Source organism: Theropithecus gelada, chromosome 10, assembly GCF_003255815.1.
Source record: "Theropithecus gelada isolate Dixy chromosome 10, Tgel_1.0, whole genome shotgun sequence".
In the NCBI taxonomy this organism is placed as follows: domain Eukaryota; kingdom Metazoa; phylum Chordata; class Mammalia; order Primates; family Cercopithecidae; genus Theropithecus; species Theropithecus gelada.
The window spans coordinates 33,775,395-33,795,971 of record NC_037678.1 but is presented as its reverse complement, the minus strand read 5'-3'; positions in this window follow the sequence as shown (position 1 = coordinate 33,795,971).

The following is a 20,577-nucleotide window of genomic DNA, read 5'->3' as shown; positions in this document are numbered from 1 at the left end:
AAAAAAAAAAAAAAAAAAAAAAAAAAAAAAAAAAAAAAAAAAGCAAAACAAACAAACAAACAAAAAACCAAGGAAAAAATAGCTCCAATTCTACACAATCACTTTCAGAAAACAAATAGGCAAGAACACTCCTCAACTCATTTAATGAGACCAGTATTACTCTAATGCCAAATCCAGTCAAAAACAGTACAAGAAAACCACAAACCTATATCCCTCATGAAGATAGATACAAAACCCCCCAGCAAAATATTAGAAAATCAAATCCAGCAATATATAAAAAGAATAATATACTACTACTAAATGCAGTTTGTCCTAGCAATGCAAGGTTTATTTGTTATTCAAAAATTAATGTAATTTACCATATTAAAATCCTAAAGAAAAAAATACACATGATCATATCCATTGATACAGAAAAAAAATTGACAAAATTCAACATCCATTCATGAGAAAAACTCTCTGCAAGCTATGGATTTAAGGGAACTTTCTCAACATTAAAATTTATAGTGAAAGACAAAATACTTTCCCCCTAAGTTTGAGAACAAGCAAGGTAGATACACTCTTATGGCTCCTATTCAACATTGTAAGGCAGGGTGTGGTGGCTCACACCTATAATTCAGGTGCTTTGAGAGACTAAGGCAAGAGGATTGCTTGAGCCCATGAATTTGAAACCAGCCTGGGCAACATAGCAAGACCCTGTCTCTACAAAAAATTTAAAAATATTAGCTGGACATGGTGGTGCATTCCTATAGTCCCAGCTACTCTGAGAGGCTGAGGTTGAGGCTTAAGCCTGGGAGTTTGAGGCTGCAGTGAGATATAATCAGGCCACTGCATTCCAGCCTGGACAACAGAGTGAGACCCTGTCTCTAAAAACAAACAAACAACATTGTAATGGAAGTTCTAGTTAGTGCAATAAGGCAAGAAAAAGAAAGAAATACAGATTGGACAGAAAGAAATGAATTTCTCTCTATCTGCAGATGACATGATTGCTAAAAACTCCAAAACTCTGTGAGCTAGCCAGATGCCATGGCATGTGAGGTGGAGCCAGGAGGATCACTTGAGCCCAGGAGATCAACACTGCAGGCACTGCAGTGCCTGTGAATTTTAGAGCTGGGATTTTCCTGTTGCACAGGCTAGAGTAATATAGGGAGACCCCATCTCTAAAAAACAAACAAAAAAACTAACCAATGAGTTTACCAAGGTTGCAGAATACAAGGCTGATATAGGAAAATTCACAGTGTTTCTATATACTGAAAATTGGAAACAAAAGATGTTTTAAATATCATTTACAATAACATAAAACATATCATATAAATCTAACAAAATATAGACAGGCCTGGCCAACATGGTGAAACCCTGTGTCTACTAAAAATACAAAAAATAGCCAGGCATGGTGGCACATGCCTATAGTCCCAGCTACTTGGGAGGCTGAGTCAGGAGAATCCCTTGAACCTGGGAGGTAGAGGTTGCAGTCAGCTGAGATTGTGCCACTGCACTCCAGCCTGGGCAATGGTGCAAGACTCTGTCAAGGAAGGAAAGAAAGAAAAGAAAGAAAAGAAAAGAAAAGAAAAAAGAAAAGAGAAAAGAAAAGAGAGAGAAAGAAACCAACCTTGTCTCTACAAAAATTAGCCGTGGATGGTGGTTCGTGCCTGTAGTCCCAGCTACTTAAAGGGCTGAGGTGGGAGGATCACTTGAGCCTGGGAGGTCAAAGCTGCAGGGAGCCGAGATCGCACCACTGCACTCCAGCCTGGGCTATAGAGTTAGACGCTGTCTCAAAAAAAACAAAAACAAAACAAACAAACAAAAAAACACTACAAAATCTTGGTGAAATAAACTAATAAATTAAAGAAGACCTAAATAGATGGATAGACATATTGTTTTCATGGATTGGAATACTCAAATATGTCAATTATCCCCAGATTGACCTACAACTTTAACACAATTCCAATTAGAATCCCAGCAGAATTTTTTGAAGATATAGACCAGCTGGTTCTCAATTTTTAAAAATTAATTAATTTGCTTATTTCGAGACAGAGTATCACTCTGTCGCCCAGGCTGGAGTGCAGTAGATGATCATGGCTCACTGCAATTCTCCCATCTCAGCCTCCCGAGGAGCTGGGACTACAGGCATGCACCACCACGCCTGGCTAATTTTTTTTGTATTTTGTATTTTGTTGCCCAGGCTGGTCTCGAATTCCTGAGCTCAAGCAATCGGCCCACCTTGGCCTCCCAAAGTGCTGGGATTACAGGTGTTAGCCACCTTGCCCAGCCATAGACGAGATGATTCTAAAATTCATATGGGAAGGCAAAGGAATGAAGAGTCAAAATGATTTAGAAAAAGAAGAATAAAGGTTGAGAACTGACACTACCTGATTTTAATTCTTACCATACAGCTGCTATAATCAAGACAATGTGGTGCTGCCACAAGGTAGACACAGATCAATGGAACTGAAGAGAGTCCAAAAATAGACTCCCACTACTATAGCTAATTGATTTGTTTGTGTTAAAATATATACTGTAGGCCAGGCACAGTGGCTCACGCCTGTAATCCCAGTACTTTGGGAGGCCAAGATGGGAGGATTACATGAGGCCAGGAGTTCAAGACCAGCCTGGCCGACATGATGAAACCCCATCTCTACTAAAAATACAAAGCTTAGCCAGTCGTGGTGGTACACATCTGTAATCCCAGCTACTTGGTACAGCGAGACTGTCTCAAAACAACAACAACAAAAAACTATGAAATAGAATAAAAAATGAAATATACACTACAACATACTTTCCCATTGTAACCAGTTTTTAGTATTTTTTTGTGGCAAAATATACATAACGTAAAACTTACCACTTACCATTTGTTTCTTTTTTTTTTCTTTTTTTTTTTTTCTTTTTTTTAATCCCCCAGGCTGGAGCGCAGTGACATAATCTCAGCTCACTGCAACCTCCACCTCCCGGGTTCAAGTGATTCTCCTGCCTCAGTCTCCCAAGTAGCTAGGATTACAGATGTGCTCCACCATGCCTAGCTAATTTTTGTATTTTTTAGTAGAGATGTGGTTTCACCATGTTGGCCAGGCTGGTCTTGAACTCCTGACCTCAGGTGATCTGCCCACCTCGGCCTCCCAAAGCGTTGGGATTACAGGCATTAGCCACCACGCCTGGCCCACTTAACCATTCCTAAGTGTAGAATTCAGTGATATTAAATACATTCACAATGTTGTGCAAACTGTCTATGTTCAAAACTTTTTTCATCATCCCAAACAGAAAGTTTACCCATTAGACAGTAACTCCCTTCTATCCCCTGCCCTCAACACCTGTAACCTCTAATTGACTGTCTCTAGAATTTTCTTTCCTATTTTAGATACCTCATATAAGTGGAATCGTAAACTGTTCTTTTGTGACTAGCTTATTTCTGTGTTTTTTTTTTTTTTTTTTTTTTGAGACAGTTTTGCTCTTGTTGCCCAGGCTGGAGTGCAATGGCATGATCTCGGCTCACTGCAACCTCCACCTCCTGGGTTCAAGCGATTCTTCTGCCTCAGCCTCCCGAGTAGCTGGGATTACAGGCATGTGTCACCACGCCTGGCTAATTTTTATTTTTAGTAGAGACTGGGTTTCTCCATGTTGGTCAGGCTAGTCTTGAACTCTCGACCTCAGGTGATCCACCCGCCTAGACCCCACAAAGTGCTGGGATAACAGGCGTGAGCCACCGCACCTGGCCTGTGACTGGCTTATTTCACTTAGCATAATATTATAACAATTCGGCCGGGCGCAGTGGCTCACGCCTGTAATCCCAGCACTTTGGGAGGCTGGGGCGGGCAGATCACAAAGCCAGAAGATCGAGGCCATCCTGGCTAACATGGTGAAACCCTGTCTTTACTAAAAATACAAAAAATTAGTCGGGCGTGGTGGCCGGCACCTGTGGTCCCAGCTACTCGGGAGGCTGAGGCAGGAGAATGGCCTGAACCCAGGAGGCGGAGCTTGCAGTGAGCAGAGATCAAGCCACTGCACTCCAGCCTGGGCGACAGTGCAAGACTCCGTCTCAAAAAAAAAAAAAAAAAAAAATTATAACAATTCATTCTTTTTCTAGATGAATAATATTCCATTGTATCTATATGCACATTTTGTTTATCCATTCATTCGTTGATCAGCATTTGAGTTGTTTGCATCTTTTGGCTATTATGAATACTGTGCTATGAACATCGAGTCCCTTTTATCAAATATTTGGGATATACAAATAGGAGTGAAATTGCTGAGCCATATGGTAATTCTATGTTTAACTTTTTAAGGAACCATTAAAACTGTTTTCCATAGTGGCTGCATAATTTTGTATTCCCACCAGCAATGTATCAAGGTTCCAATATATCTCCGTATAATTTTATGTGTTTATTTGCCATTCATATGTCTTCTTTGGAGAAATAACCTACTCAAGTCTTTTGTCCATTTTTTTGCTTTTTTTTTTTTTTTGATACAGAATCTCGCTCTGTTGCCCAGGCTGGAGTGCAGTAGCAGGATCTCAGCTCACTGCAGTCTCTGCCTACCGGGTTCAAGCAATTCTTGTGCCTCAGCCTCCTGAGTAGCTGGGACTACAGGTGCATGCCACCATGCCAGGCAAATTTTTTGTCCGTTTTTAAATTGGGTTGTTTTGTTGTCGTTCAGTTGTAGGAATTCTCTCTATATATTCTGTACATTAACCCCTTTTCAGATATATGATTTGCAAACATTTTCTCCCATTCTGTGGGTTGCCTTTTTACTCTCTTAATAGTATCCTTTGGTACACAAAGGATTCTAATTTTGCTCAAGTCCAATCTATTTATTTGTTTATTTTTGTTGCTTATGCTTTTGGTGTGTCATGAAGCCTCTCTTCTATGCTTTCTCCTAAAAGCTTTGTAGTTCTAACTCATATTCAGGTTTTTAATTCATTTTGAACTAATATTTGTACATGCTGTGAGGTAGGAGTCCAATCTTATTCTTTTGACTATGGCTATCCAGTTTTCCCAGTGACATTTGTTATAGAGCCTGTCCTTTCCATTGAATGGTCTTGTCATATTTGTCAAAAATCATTTAATCATATATGAGAGAGTTTATTTCCAGGCTTTCTATTCAATTTCATTTGTCTATGTCTGCCTTCATGCCAGTACCCATGGTTTTGATTACTGTTGTTTTGCAGTAAGTTTGTTGTTTGTTTGTTTGCTTTCTGAGATGGAGTCTCACTCTGTCATCAGGCTGGAGTGCAGTGGTGCAATCTCGGCTCACTGCAATCTCCGCCTCCCGGGTTGAAGCGATTCTCCTGCCTTAGCCTCCCGAGTAGCTGGGATTACAGGTGCAAGCCACCACACCCAGCTAATTTTTGTATTTTTAGTAGAGATGGTCTCCAACTCCTGACTTCGCGATCCGCCCGCCTCGGCCTCCCAAAGTGTACGGATTACAGGCGTGGGCCCCTGTGCCCGGCCTTTTTTTTTTCCTTTGAGATGGAGTTTTGCTCTTGTTGCCCAGGCTGGAGTGCAATGGCGCAATCTCGGCTCTCTGCAACCTCCGCCTCCCGGGTTCAAGTGATTCTCCCGCCTTAGTATCCCGAGTAGCTGGGATTACAGGCATGCGCCACCATGCCCGGCTAATTTTTTTGTATTTTTAGGAGAGATCGGGTTTCTCCATGTTAGTCAGGCTGGTCTGGAACTCCCGACCTCAGGTGATTCTTCCGCCTCGGCCTTCCAAAGTGCTGGGATTACAGGTGTGAGCCACCGCACCTGGCCTTATAGTAAATTTTAAAATCAGAGCCAGTGCAGTGACTCATGCCTGTAATCTCAGTACTTTGGGAAGCCGAGGTGGGAGGCTCAGTTGAGGCCAGGAGTTCAAGACTAGCCTGGGGGCCGGGCGCGGTGGCTCAAGCCTGTAATCCCAGCACTTTGGGAGGCCAAGACGGGCGGATCACGAGGTCAGGAGATCGAGACCATCCTGGCTAACACGGTGAAACCCCGTCTCTACTAAAAATACAAAAACTTAGCCGGGCGTGGCGGCGGGCGCCTGTAGTCCCAGCTACTCGGGAGGCTGAGGCAGGAGAATGGCGTGAACCCGGCAGGCGGAGCTTGCAGTGAGCTGAGATCTGGCCACTGCACTCCAGCCTGGGTGACAGAGCGAGACTCCGTCTCAAAAAAAAAAAAAAAAAAAAGACTAGCCTGGGAAACATAGCAAAACCCCGTATAGAAAAAGTTTTTTAGACTGGGCGCGGTGGCTCGTGCCTGTAATCCCAAAACTTTGGGAGGCCGAGCAGGTGGATTACCTGAGGTCACGAGTTTGAGACTAGGCTGACCAACATGGATAAACCTCCTCTCTACTAAAAATACAAAATTAGCCCGATGTGGTTGGTGGTGCATGCCTGTAATCCCAGCTACTCCGGAGGCTGAGGCAGGAGAGTGGCTTGAACCTGGAAGGCAGAGGTTGCAGGAAGCCAAGATTGTGCCATTGCACTCCAGCCTGGGCAACAAGAGCGAAACTCCATCTCAAAAAAAAGAAAAAGAAAGTGTTTTTAAAAAAAATTAGCTGGGGCCGGGCGCAGTAGCTCACTGCTGTAATCCCAGCACTTTGAGAGGCCAAGGTGGGCAGGTCACCTGAGGTCAGGAGTTTGAGACCAGCCTGACAAACATGGTAAAACCCCATCTCTACTAAAAATACAAAAATTAGCCAGGCATAGTGGCAGATGCCTGTAATCCCAGCTACTCGGGAGGCTGAGGCAGGAGAATCACTTGAATCTGGGGGAGGCAGAAGTTGCAGTGAGCTGAGATTGCACCACTGCACTCCAGCCTGGGCAACAAGACCAAAACTCCGTCTCAAAAAAAAGGGGGGGGTGGGGTGCGGTGGATCATGCCTGTAATCAGAGCATTTTGGGAGACCAAGGCAGGCGGATCACGAGATCAAGAGATTGAGACCACCCTGGCAAACATGGTGAAACCCTGTCTCTACTAAAAATACAAAAAAATTAGCTGGGCGTGGTGGCGTGTGCCTGTAGTCCTAGCTACTCGGGAGGCTGAGACAGGAGAATTGCTTGAACCCAGGATGCAAAGGTTGCAGTGAGCCAAGATCACGCCACTGCACTCCAGCCTGGCGACAGGCAGAGACTCCATCTCAAAAAAACAAACAAAAAAAGCTATTTATTATTCTTTAGATGTTGATAAAATTTACCAGGGAGGCTATCTGGTCCAAGAGTTTTCTTTGTTGGGATGTTTTGGTTGATGATTCAGTCTCTTGACATGCTATAGACTTGCTGAGATTTTCTATTTCTTCTTGTGTTGGTTTAGATAATATGTGTGTTTCAAGGTTCATTTCTTCTACGTTATCTAATTTGTTGGCATACAACTTCATAGTATTCTTTCATAATCCTTTTTATCTCTTTAAGGATGGTAGCAATTTCTGGTTGATTTGTGTCTTCTCTCTTTTTTTATTTTTCTTTTCTTTTTTCGAGGCAGAGTCTCGCTCTGTCGCCCAGGCTGGAGTGCAGTGGCGCGATCTTGACTCACTGCAACCTCTGCCTCCCAGATTCAAGCGATTCTCCTGCCTTAGCCTCCCGAGTAGCTGGGATTAAAGACACGTGCCACCACACCCAGCTAATTTTTGTATTTCTAGTAGAGACGGGGTTTCACCATGTTGGCCAGGCTGGTCTTGAACTCCTGACCTCAGGTGATCTGCCCGCCTCGGCCTCCCAGATTGCTGGGATTATAGGCGTGAGCTGCCGCACCCAGCGAGGGCCAACTTTTCATACACAAGGGTTCCGGTGCTTTCTTAAGGCCAACTGCAGGACTTGAGTGTACTCAGATTTGGGTATATGCAGGGATCCTGGAACCAATCCCCCAAGTATACCAAGGGAAGACCGTATACTGAAACTGAAGGGATGTGGCAGTCCTCAGGAGATGTATAGCTGTAAATGCCTACATTAAAAAAAAAAAAAGGATCTGAAATAAGTAACCTAACTAGATGTCTTAATGAGCTAGAAAACCCAAAGCTTGTGGAAGTAAGTAAATAATAACTAGAGCCTGGGCGTGGTGGCTCACGCCTGTAGTCCCAGCACTTTGGGAGGCCAAGGCGGGAGGATCACCTGAGGTCAGGAGTTTGAGACCAGCCTGACCAACACGGTGAAACCCTGTCTCTACTAAAGGTGCAAAAATTAGCTGGGCGTGATGGTGCACGCCTGTAATCCCAGCTACTCTGGAGGCTGAGGCAGGAGAATCGCTTGAACCTGGGAGGCAGAGGTTGCCATGAGTGGAGACTGCACCACCAGCCTGGGCGACAGAGTGAGACCCCGCCTCAAGAATAATAATAATAGTAATAGTAACTAAAGTGCGGGTAAATGAAACAGGGAATAGAAAAACTAGAGAAAAACAATGAAACCTAAAGTTGGTTCTTTGGGGGAAAAAAGAGCTGAGATCTTGAAAAAAATAAATAAATGAAAAGAAAAGTTGACCCTCTGTATATGAAGGTTTTGTATCCCCTTCAATACTGCATTTTTGATCCATGTTTGAAAAATATCCGCACATGGGTGGACTTGTGCAGTTCAAACTTGTGTTGTTCAAGGGTCAACTGTATTGTATTTTCATTTTCATTCCTCTCAAGGTATTTTCTAATTTCCCTTGTGATTTCTTCATTGACCTGTTGCTTTTTTTTAAAGTTGGTTGTTAAAGTTCCACATATTTGTGAGTTTTTTGGTGTTATATGTTATTTATTTCTAGTTTCATGCCATTGTGGTTAGAAAATATGTTCTGAATGATTTCAATTTTTTTTTTTTTTTTTGACGGAGTCTCACTCTGTCGGCCAGGCTGGAGTGCAGTAGCACAATCTCAGCTCACTGCAACCTATACCTCTTGGGTTCAAGCGATTCTCCTGCCTCAGCCTCCCAAGTAGATAGGACTGCAGGCGCATGCCACCAAGCCCGGCAAATTTTTGTATTTTTAGTAGAGATGGGGTTTCACCATATTGGCCAGGCTGGTCTCGAACTCCTGACCTTGTGATCTGCCTACCTCGGCCTCCCAAAGTGCTGGGATTACAGGCGTGAGCCACCGTGCCTGGCAGTTATTTTTTATTTATTGTTTTATCTATTTATTTGTTTTGAGACAGAGTCTAGCTCTGTCTCCCAGGTTGTAGTGCAGTGGCACAATCTTGGCTCACTGCAACCTCCACTTCCTGGGTTCAAGCAATTCTCTTGCCTCAGCCTCCTGATTAGCTGGGATTATTACAGGCGCATGCCACCACACCTGGTTAATTTTTGTATTTTTTTAGTAGAGACAGGGTTTTGCCATGTTGGCCAGGCTGGTCCTGAACTTCTGACCTCAAGTGATCCGCCTGCCTCAGCCTCCCAAAGTGCTGGGATTACAGGTGTAAGCCACCGTGTCCAGCCATCTGACTGAAATCTTAGTCAGTAGAATGTCTGCTAACGTTCCAATAAAGCACTTAGTAGGATGTTCGTTAATTTTAAACTTTGTATGACTATTCATTTGTTAAACTGTGCTGTGATCAGAGGATTTGACCTCAACAATTTTTGCTTATTTGGATTTATTAAAAAATTTTGTGGGCCGGGCGCGGTGGCTCAAGCCTGTAATCCCAGCACTTTGGGAGGCCGAGACGGGCGGATCACGAGGTCAGGAGATCGAGACCATCCTGGCTAACAGGGTGAAACCCCGTCTCCATTAAGAAATACAAAAAACTAGCCGGGCGAGGTGGCGGGCGCCTGTAGTCCCAGCTACTCGGGAGGCTGAGGCCGGAGAATGGCGTGAACCCGGGAGGCGGAGCTTGCAGTGAGCTGAGATCCGGCCACTGCACTCCAGCCTGGGCGACAGAGCGAGACTCCGCCTCAAAAAAAAAAAAAAAAAAAAATTTGTGGGCCGGGCATGGTGGCTCATGCCTGTATCCCAGCACTTTGGGAGGCCAAAGTGGGCAGATCACCTGAGGGCTGGAGTTCGAGACCAGCCTGGCCAACATGGTGAAACCTGATCTCTACTAAAAATACAAAAATTAGCCAGGCGTGGCAGCGGGCACCTGTGTTCACAGCTACTTGGGAGGCTGAGGCAGGAGAATTGCTTGAACCAGGGAGGTAGAGGTTGCAGTGAGCTGAGACCATGCCACTGCACTCCAGCCTGGGTGAGAGAGCGAAATTCCATCTCAAAAAAAAAAAAAAAAAAAAAAATTTGTGGTCCAATAAGAGATAAATTGTTGTAAACGTTCCAGAGATACCAGGAGTGGTGGTGATGTATTTTATGTAGGTGGAGGACACAGCATAAGTTTTTATACCTTACTAATTCTGCTGTTTAACTCATCTTTATTTTTGTTTATATGTCACAGTCTAATAATGGTATATCATAATATTTTATTATAATTATAGTTCACTGCAGCCTCGAACTCCTGAGCTCAAGCCATCCTTCCATGTCAGTCTCCCAAGTAGATAGGACTGCAGATGCATGCCACCACATGTGGCTAATTTTTAAAACTTTTTATTTTTTAGAGGGGGGCTTTGCTAGATTGCCCAGGATGATCTGTAACTCCTGGCCTCAAGAAATCCTCCTGCTTTGGCCTCCCAAAGCATTGGGATTACACGTGTGAGCCTCTGAGCCCAGCCTATAACTGTGTTTCTATTAGTTGTGTTCCTATAGACTTTTTTTTTCTTTTTTAAGAGACAAGATCTTGCTATGTTGCCCAGGCTGGAATGCAGTGCGTATTCACAAGCATGATCATATGGCACTACAGCTTCAAACTTCTAGTCTTGATAGTCTTAAGTGATCCTCCAGCCTCTGTCTCCTGAGTAGCTGGGACGATAGGTATGTGCCACCACACCCAGCTCTGCTTCTTGTTTTGTGTGTTGTTATGTTATTTGGTGCCTTTAGTTTCACAATGTCTTTTTTTTTTTTTTTTTTTTTTGAGATAGGATTTTGCTCTATTGGCCAGGCTGGAGTGCAATGATGTGATCATAGCTTACTGCAGCCTCTAACTCCTGAGCTTAAGGGATTCTCCTGCCTCAGCCTCCTGTGTAGCTGGTACTACAAGTATGTGTCACCACATTCAGTTAATTTTTTTATTTTTATTTTTGCTTGTTTTGTTTTGTTTTGTTTTTTGAGACAGTCTCGCTCTGTCACCCAGGCTGGAGTGCAGTGGCTCGGTCTTGGCTCACTGCACGCACTGCCTTCCGGGTTCACGCCATTCTCCTGCCTCAGCTCCCGAGTAGCTGGGACTACAGGCACCCGCCACCATGCCCGGCTAATTTTTTGTATTTTTTAGTAGGGACGGGGTTTCACCGTGTTAGCCAGGATGGTCTTGATCTCCTGACCTCGTGATCCCCCCGCCTTGGCCTCCCAAAGTGCTGGGATTACAGGCATGAGCCACCGTGCCCGGCCTTATTTTTATTTTTATAGAGACAGAGTCTTGCTACGTTGACCTGGCTGGTCTTGAACTCCTGGCCTCAAGTAATCCTCCCACCTCAGCCTCTCAAAGCACTGGGATTATAGGTGTGAGCCACCATGCCCAGTAACAAAGCCTTTTTATATCATATATATTATTAATATATATATACTATTATATAATATGTGTATATAGACATATACATACTATATACATACACACACACATATAAATAGGCATATCTTTTTAAACAACAGTATACATTCAGTTTGCTTTTTGATGTGATCTGAGGTTTTAATATTTTAAATAGTAATTTTAGAAATTTACATTTGTACTTGTTTACATCTGGCTTATTATACCTAATTCAACCTTTGCTCATCTAATTTTCTAATTTTCTGGTGTTTTGATATTCTTGTTTATAATTCCTTGCCATTTCTTTTTTAATTTACAAATGTGAGCAAAGTATCTAGTATACTTCCTAAGACTCTTGATTTTTGCTCTATGAATTATGTTGTTCCTTTCATCTCATGTAATGAATTATAAGGCTTTTTACACAGAAAAATTACATGAACTTATATATTTTTTAAAATAACTTTTATCCTGTTACATAAAACAAAGACATAGTCTCCGGCTTTTCTACCCTCTTTCTTCTCCTCTGGTTTTCAGTGCATAATCTGAGGTTTAAAACCCTATCTTCGTTCTCAACTTTTTCTTTTGCATTTTGTTACCATAGCAACAACAATTATTTCAACTTATCAGTATCAGTCTCTACTGAGTGGTGTTTTTATTCAGTTATCTCTCTATCTTTAGCTAGTTTCAAGGCTCATTGCCAGTTCTTTTCTCTCATTTCATCATTCATGAGTTTCTGATTCATGTCTTAGTAATTTATTGCACAGTTCTGAGCAGTTTCTGCAGAAAAATGAGTTAATTCGGTAGTGCATTAGTCAGAACTCTCATGGTTTTAAGTAACAGAAACCTAAAGTTCAGGCTTAGCTATATCCAGCCTCAAACTGTGGCATGAATTAATTGTCTTCATCTCTGTCTTCCTCTCGGAGTGTGTTTCTTGCATCATGGCATGTCTGGCCACAGACTCACATTCACTGTCCACCACCCCAGCAGAAAGGGAACACCTTTTTCCTAATAGTTTCTGCAAAAGTCTGAGCTGAATATCATTGGCTTGAATCAGGTCACATGTCCATCCTTTGAGCCAATGTCTGTAATTCTGATTACAGAGCCCTGGGTCATATGGTTCTCTTGAACTTGGGGATGAGGCCAGCCCTTCAAACCACATTGAGTGCAGAAGGGACAGGTCACCAAATAAAAACTGGGTTGGCTGGGCATGGTGGCTCATGCCTGTAATCCCAGCATTTTGGGAGGCCGAGGTGGGCGGATCAACTGAGGTCAGAAGTTCGAGACCAGCCTGGCCAATGTGGCGAAATCCCATCTCTACAAAAAAAATACAAAAATTAGCTGGGCATGGTGGCGAGTACCTGTAATCCCACCTACTCTGGAGGCTGAGGCTGGAGAATCACTTGAACCTGGGAGGCAGAGGTTGCAGTGAGCCAAGATCGCGCCATTGCATTCCAGCCTGGATGACAACAGCAAGACTCAGTTTCAAAAAAAAAAAAAAAAAAAAAAAAACTAGGTTGATGCTGCCAGAAGGAGAAGTCAATGCTGGGTAGATGTCCATTATTTTCTGAGATTCTGCAGCTCTGTGAGTTATTGCCACCGTATTGAGTCAGTAAGAAAGACACTCAGGTAGTCGGCCTTATGTTTAGATGGTAGCTTAGTTATCGTCTTACCATGTTCCAGAGGCTGTTTCTCCACCGTGTTTCCAGAAACTTGTTGTCAGTGGGGCTAGATGACTGTTCCCTCTGGGCCTGGCTCATGCTAACCTGACTCAGCAGAGACCGATGAGACTAAACCCCATCTTAGAATGAACAGTCATTGCCATAGGACCCAAATGGGGCTGTCCTCTGGTCAGGGAACCTTCCCTATCAGAAAACCACAAGTGAACCCAAACTCTAATCATAAGGTTGCTTAGTGCCCATGGAACTAGGCAAGAGGTGCTCTCTGGAGAAAATTAGCAGTCAGACGCATCATCCCATGATAGCGTGGTGGTTTTAAATGTCCACAAATGCTGGAATAGTGGAGAGACAACATGTTAGAGGGAGAGAGATGGATACATGCTAAAACCGAAAGACACCAGAGAACTAAGGGTAGATTAGCATGGCTGGTGCATGGAAAGCAAGGGTCAGGGAGGGAAGAGAAGATTAGGGTGGACAGGTGGCCAGCAAAGCTCTCACTCTGAGTGTGATGGGGAGTCACTTAAGAAGGAGAGGGACAGGCTGAGTGCAGTGGCTCACGCCTGTAATCCTGGTACTTTTGGAGGCCGAGGCGGGTGGATTGCCTGAGCTCAGGAGTGTGAGACCAGCCTGGACAACACGGTGAAACCCTGTCTCTACTAAAATACAAAAATTAGCTAAGCGTGTCGGCGTGCGCCTGAAGTCCCAGCTACTTGGGAGGTTGAGGCAGGAGAATTGCTTGAACCTGGGAGGCAGAGGTTGCAGTGGGACAAGATTGTGCCACTACACTCCAGCCTGGGCAACAGAGCAAGGCTCCATCTCGAAAAATAAAAAATAAAATAATAAGGGGAGGGACAGCCAGGCATGGTGGCTTATGCCTGTAATCCTAGAACTTGGGGAGGCCAAAATGGGAGGATCATTTGTGGCTAGGAGTTTGAAGCCAGCCTGGGTAACACAGTGAGACCTTGTCTCTACAAAAAAATTTAAAAATTAGCCAGGCATGGTGGCACGTGCCTGTAGTCCTGGCTACTTGGGAGGCTATGGTAGCAGGATGGCTTGAGCCCAGGAGTTCAAGGCTGCAGTGAGCTATGATTACACCACTGCACTACAGCCTGGACAACAGAGCAAAACCCTATCTCCTAAAAAATTAAAAAAAAAAAAAAAAAAGAAGAAGAAGAGAAGGAGGAGAGACAGTCAGATTTGTTGTGGAAAGATTTATCTGGGTTTAAGAGAAAGAAACAATTGGACTGGGGCACACTGAAAGCAAAAAACTTAATTAAGGATGTTGTGGTAGTCTTGGTTAGAGAGTTGACACAACACATGAACCAGCAGAGTGGCACTGGGGATGAAGTGGTGACATTTAAAAGTGATTCTCAGCCCAGTATGGTGGCTCATGCCGGTAATCCCAGCACTTTGGGAGGCCGAGGTGGGCAGATCACCTCAGGTCAGGAGTACAAGATCAGCCTGGCCAACATGGCAAAACCCTGTCTCTACCAAAAATACAAAAATTAGCTGGGTGTGGTGGTGAGCACCTGTAATCCCAACTACTCAGGAGGCTGAGGCAGGAGGATTGCTTGAACCGGGGAGGCAAAGGTTGTAGTGAGTTGAGATTGTGCCACTGCACTCCAGCTTGGGTGACAGAGCGGAACTTCATCTCAAAAAAAAAAAGTAAAATAAATAAAAACAGTGCTTCTCAAAGTTTAAAGTGCTTATCAATCACCTGGGTATCTTATTAAAATCCTGATTTTATTCAGGTTGGGTCTGAGATGCTGCATTTCAAACACACTTGTGAATAATGCTGATGCTGCTGGTCTGAAGACCACTTTTATTGTTTTTTGACATACTTTTTAAATTTTTATTTTTATTTTTAGGCGGAGTCTCACTCTGTCGCCCAGGCTGGAGTGCAGTGGTGCAATCTCGGCTCACTGCAAGCTCCGCCTCCCGGGTTCATGCCATTCTCCTGCCTCAGCCTCCCGAGTAGCAGGGACTACAGGTGCCCGCCACCACGCCCAGCTAATTTTTTTTTGTATTTTTAGTGGAGACGAGGTTTCAGCATGTTAGCCAGGATGGTCTCGATCTCCTGACCTTGTGATCCGCCCTCCTCGGCCTCCCAAAGTGCTGGGATTACAGGCGTGAGCCACTGCGCCCGGCCGAGACATACTTTTTTTGATGTCTGTCGATGTCTTGCTCTTTCGACAAGGCTGGAATGCAGTGGTGCAATCATAATTCATTGCAGACTCGACCTCCCAGCTAAGTTGATCCTCCCATCTCGGCCTCCTGAGTAGCTGGGACCATGGGTGAGTGCCACTACACCTGGCTAGTTTTTTGTTTGTTTTTTGAGATGGAGTTTTGTTTTTTTTTTTTTTTTGAGACAGAGTCTCGCTCTGTCACCCAGGCTGGAGTGCAGTGGCCAGATCTCAGCTCACTGCAAGCTCCGCCTCCCAGGTTTATGCCATTCTCCTGCCTCAGCCTCCCGAGTAGCTGGGACTACAGGCGCCCACTACCTCGCCCGGCTAGTTTTTTGTATTTTTTAGTAGAGATGGGGTTTCACCGTATTAGCCAGGATGGTCTCGATCTCCTGACCTCATGATCCGCCCGTCTCGGCCTCCCAAAGTGCTGGGATTACAGGCTTGAGCCACCGCGCCCGGCCGAGATGGAGTTTTGTTCTGTCGCCTAAGCTGGAGTGCAGTGGCACAATGTTGGCTCATTGCAACCTCCGCCTCTCCTGGGTTCAATCTATTCTTGTGCCTCAGCCTCCTAAGTAGCTGGGATTACAGGGGTCTGCCACCATGCCTGGCAAATTTTTGTATTTGTTTTTTGTGGTTTTTTTTTTTTGAGAAGGAGTCTCGCTCTGTCGCCTAGGCTGGAGTGCAGTGGCACTATCTCGGCTCACTGCAAGCTCCGCCTCCCTGGTTCACGCCATTCTCCTGCCTCAGCCTCCCCAGTAGCTGGGACTACAGGTGCCCACCACCATGCCTGGCTAATTTTTTGTATTTTTAGTAGAGACGGTGTTTCATCTTGTTAGCCAGGATAGTCTCGATCTCCTGACCTTGTGATCCGCCTGTCTCGGCCTCCCGGAGTGTTGGGATTACAGGTGTATTTGTATTTTTTTTTTTTTTTTTTTTGAGACAGAGTTTCGCCCTTGTCACCCAGCCTGGAGTGCAATGGCATGATCTTGGCTCACTGCAAACTCCGCCTCTCGGGTTCAAGCGATTCACCTGCCTCAGCCTCCTGAGTAGCTGGAATTACAGGTGCCCACCACCACACTCAGCTAATTTTTGTGTTTTTAGTACAGGCAGGGTTTCACCATGTTGGTCAGGCTGGTCTCAAACTCCTGACCTCAAGCGAGCCACCTCACCTCAGCCTCCCAAAGTGCCGGGATTATAGATGTGAGCCACCATGCCCGGCCACACCTGGCTAGTTGTAAAATTTTATGTAGAGATGGGGTCTCCCTATGTTGCCCAGTCTCAAACACCTGAGCTTAAACAATCCTTCTGCCTCAGCCTCCCAAAGTGCTGGGATTACACACATGAGCTACCACACCTGGCCTGGAGACCATACTTTAGGTAGCAAAGATTTCTTAACTATTAAAGAAACAGAATTTATAGTTCATAATTGATTGGATGGGGTATGGGGTAAGGCTTGAGGTAAAATGTGTTGTTAAAGATTATAGTGAAATCTCCAGCTTAAGTGTCTGGGTGAAGGTGATGCTATCCACAGATACAAGATAAAGTACAGGTTTAGGTGAGGTAGATAACAGATAACATTTAGTGGGTACATAACATAATATGTGTCAGGCTCTTCACATATGTTGTTTTATGTACTCTGTCCAACAGACTTACGTGAGGTAGGCACTACTGTGATCCCATTTTAAGTCTGAGGAAAATGAGGACAAGGTCACACAGCTAGTAAGTAGAGCAGCCAAGATTCAGTCTCAGCACAGAACTCATGCAGTTAACCAATGGCAGTTTAAATTTGTGGCGCTGAAACACCTGTAGGATGTCATATGGAGCTGTCCTGTGTGCAGGTGGACATGCTGACCTGGAATTCAGGAGAGATCTTCTGAGCAATAAAGATCTGAGAGGTGCGGGACACGGTGGCTCATACCTGTATTCTTAGCACTTTGGGAGGCTGAGGCGGGCATATCACGAGGTCAGGAGTTTGAGACCAGCCTGGCCAATATGGTGAAACCCTGCCTCTATTAAAACTACAAAAAAAAAATTAGCCAGGCGTGGTGGCGCGTGCCTGTAATCCCAGTTACTCGGGAGGCTGAGGCACAAAAATTGCTTGAACCTGGGAGGTGGAGGTTGCAATGAGCCGAGATTGTGCCACGGCACTCCAGCCTGAAAAACAGAGTGAGATTCTGTCTCAAAAAGAAAAGAAAAAAAAAAGGATCTGGGAGGAAGGAGGTGCATACCAATAGTCCCAGTTACTTGGGAGGCTGAAGTAGGAGAATTGTTTGAGGCCAGGAGTTCAAAACCAGCCTGGGCAACAAGTGAGACCCCGTCTCTCTCTCTCTTTTTTTTATTTATTATTATTATTATTTTTGAGATGGAGTCTCACTCTGTTACTCAGGCTGGAGTGCAGTGATGCAATCTCGGCTCACTGCAACCACCACCTCCTGGGTTCAAGAGATTCTCCTGCCTCAGCCTCCTGAGTAGCTGGGATTACAGGTATGAGCCACCACGCCCAACTAATTTTTCTGTATTTTTAGTAGAAACAGGGTTTCGTCATGTTGGCCAGGCTGGTCTCAAACTCCTGACCTCAGGTAATCCGCATACCTTGGCCTCCCAAAGTACTGAATCACAGGCGTGGGCCACTGCGCCCAGCCCCCGTCTGCTTTTATATATAATTTAAAAAAAAAAAAAAAGATCTAGGAGGAATTAAGGCACTGGAGTGAATGAAATCATCTATGAAGGATCAAAATCTACCCCTTCCAAGTGGTGTCAATCTTGTTCTATTTTCCTTTGTCTTTTAAGTGTTGCAGAGGAGAAATCCGAAGAAAGACAGTTTTTAGCATTTTTTTTTTTTTTCCCTGAGATGGAGTCTCGTTCTTATCACCATCTATGAATCTATGAAGGGTCAAAACCTACCCTTTCAAAGTGTTATCAATCTTGTTCCATTTTCCTTTGGCTTTTAAGTGTTGCAGAGGGGAAATCTGAATAAACCCAGTTTTTAGCTTTTTTTTGAAATGGAGTCTCGTTCTTGTTACCCAGGCTGGAGTGCAATGGCGCAATCTCAGCTCACTGCAACCTGTGCCTCCCGGGTTCAAGTGATTCTCCTGCCTCAGCCTCCCAAGTAGCTAGGATTACAGGTGCCAGCCACCATGCCCGGCTAATTTTTGTATTTTTAGTAGAGACAGGGTTTTACCACATTGGCCAGGCTGGTCTCAAACTCCTGACCTCAGGTGATCCACCCGCCTCAGCCTCCCAAAGTGCTGGGATTACAGGCGTGAGCCACCTCACCCAGCCATCTTTTTTTTTTTCTCCCCCGCCCGGAGACGGAGTCTCACTCCATTGTCCAGGTTGGAATGCAGTGGCATGATCTCAGCTCACTACAACCTCCACCTCCTAGATTCAAGCAATTCTCCTGCCTCAGCCTCCCAAGTAGCTGGGATTACAGGTGCACACCACCACACCCAGCTACTTTTTGTATTTTTAGAAGAGACGGGGTTTCGTCATTTGGTCAGGCTGGTCTAGAACTCCTAACCTCATGATCCGCCCACCCTGGCCTCCCAAAGTGCTGGGATTACAAGCGTGAGCCACCACGCCCGCTGGCCAGCTCTTTGATAAATAACATTTTTTCCCTAATTGGGTCTATTAGTGTTTGTTCTTTGTCCTTGAAACTTAACAGTTTTCCCAGATTATGTGTTGTTGTTGGTTTCTTATTAATTTTTCTCAATCTCAGTGAACCCACTCTATTTCCACCTCCACCTCAGATCTTTTTGCAATCTAAGGAAACTTTTCTCCAATTGTAATTTTGATTATTCACTCTAACCGATTTGCTCTGTCTTCCCGTGGGGATGCCTAGAGTTAGAATCCCTAGATGCTGTCCATCCCCATTATCTTCTCTTACAGAATTGCATCACTTTGTTCCATATTCTTGAAATTTTTCTCATGTTTATCTTCTATATTGCTGATGTACTCTTCCACATCGAGTCTACTTTTTTTTTTTTTTGAGATGGAGTCTTACTCTGTGGCCCAGGCTAGAGTTCAGTGGCGCAATCTCGGCTCACTGCAACCTCTGCCTCCCGGGTTCAAGCAATTCTATTGCCTCAGCCTCCCGAGTAGCTGGGACTACAGGCGCACTGGCACGCCTAGCTAATTTTTTGTATTTCAGTAGAGATAGGTTTACACCGTGTTGCCTACGTTGGTTCCCAACTCCTGAGCTCAGGCAATCTGCCCTCCTCGGCCTCCCAAAGTGTTGGGATTACAGGCGTGAACCACCGTGCCTGGCCGGTTATTGTGGTTTTAATTTCATGGTACTCCATTTATCTTGGCCTGTTTTTAAAAAAAATATGCAATGTCCTCTTCTGAGAATAAGAATTAGGTATTTTCTAAAATTGGGTCCTGCTTCATGGGCTAAATATATTGTGAAGGAGTAAATTTTGGCTGCAGCAGTTTATTCCTTTTCTCATGTGTCACATCCTTTTTCCCCCACAGGATTTTTTGTTTGTTTGTTTCTCTGTTTTAGAGACAGGGTATTGCTCTGTTGTCCAGGCTAGCCTTGAATTCTTGGGTCCAAGTTGGGATTACAGGTGTGAGCCACCACACCAGCTTCCATCAGAGAGTTAAACAAACAAACAAAAAACTTTGTCTATTCTCCTTTGAGATTGACTAATTGATCTTTGTTGATGTCTAGAAGTCAAGAGTTGATGGTTTTAAACTTGGAAGTGAGGATATAGGGTCAGCCGCTCTTCCTTCTCCCTCCAAAGATGGCAGGGGAAGTGGTTCAGAAGCAGTGGCTGGGTCATTGTCTCGTCTTAGCTTTCCTTGGTATCCGCCTGCTTCAGGACTCTAATTTTTATTTTTTCAACCTCTGTTGTTTGTGACTGTTTCTGGGTCTGGTGTGTCTGTCTCTTTATCTCTAAATCTCGATGTTTTGGTTTTAGTGACTTCATCTTTGCATTTCTATTTCAGTACCTGCTCTGTCCATCTGTATCAATCTGGGTCTGTTTCCAAATGCAAATGTATCTCTCATGTGTTTCGACCCACTGACACCTAATCCCTTACTCTCTGCTTTGTATTTCTTCTTTTCTTTCCTTTTTTTTTTTTTTTTTTTTTGGAGACGGAGTCTTGCTCTGTTGCCCAGCCTGGAGTGCAGTGGCGCGGCTCACCGCAACCTCCTCCTCCCGGGTTCAAGCGATTCTCCTGCCTCAGCCTCCCGTGTAGCTGGGATTACAGGCACCCAC